Raw genomic sequence first — 763 nt, 5'->3', positions numbered from 1 at the left:
GGATTTTCCTCTACCCCCTCTCGGGCTCAGTTTAAAGGCACAGAAAGGCACAAAATTTCTGGGCATAGAGCAGCAATAGGGGATACACATCACAAAGTCACTCTAGGACACACGGCCTTGATGGTAACTGAGGCCCAAAAGCTGACAAGGGGAGGGTATCTGATTGTTAAAGTTTCACATCAAGTTAAAGCTTTGTTAACTGAAAGAGCCTCTAAGCGGATGACCAGCACTTGGTTATTACAGTATGAATCTTGTTTAATGGAACAGGAGGATTTAGAATTGAAAAGTGGGGAAGGGTTTAACCGAGCCTCCCGTCTGAATGGCCCTGAAAAGGGGGGCTGGGAAGAAACCCATGACTGCATTCAAGTAATAGATCTCCAGACCCAGGCTAGGGGAGATTTACAAGACACTCCCTGGCCTGAGGGAGAAAATGTGTTTATTGATGAGACTTCAAGGGTGGTAGAAGGGAAGCAATTTACTGGATACACTATCATTAATGGATGGGAATTAAAGGAAGGGGGGAGGTTGCCACCCACCTGGTCAGCTCAGCCAGCGGAGCTGTGTGCGCTTGTGAGATCCTGTGAATTATATTGGGAAAAAATAGTGAATATTTTTACTGATTCTAAATATGCATATCGGGTGATACATGCATTTGGGAAATTATGGGAAGAAAGAGGTTTATTAACCTGCAGGGGAAAAATGTTGGCTCATGAGAGCCTAATGTCTCACCTATTGGAGGTGGGGAATTTACCAAAAAGGGTGG

Source organism: Corvus brachyrhynchos, unplaced genomic scaffold (assembly GCF_000691975.1).
Source record: "Corvus brachyrhynchos isolate BGI_N302 unplaced genomic scaffold, ASM69197v1 scaffold400, whole genome shotgun sequence".
Classification (NCBI taxonomy): domain Eukaryota; kingdom Metazoa; phylum Chordata; class Aves; order Passeriformes; family Corvidae; genus Corvus; species Corvus brachyrhynchos.
Note: the sequence above shows the minus strand (reverse complement) of the source record.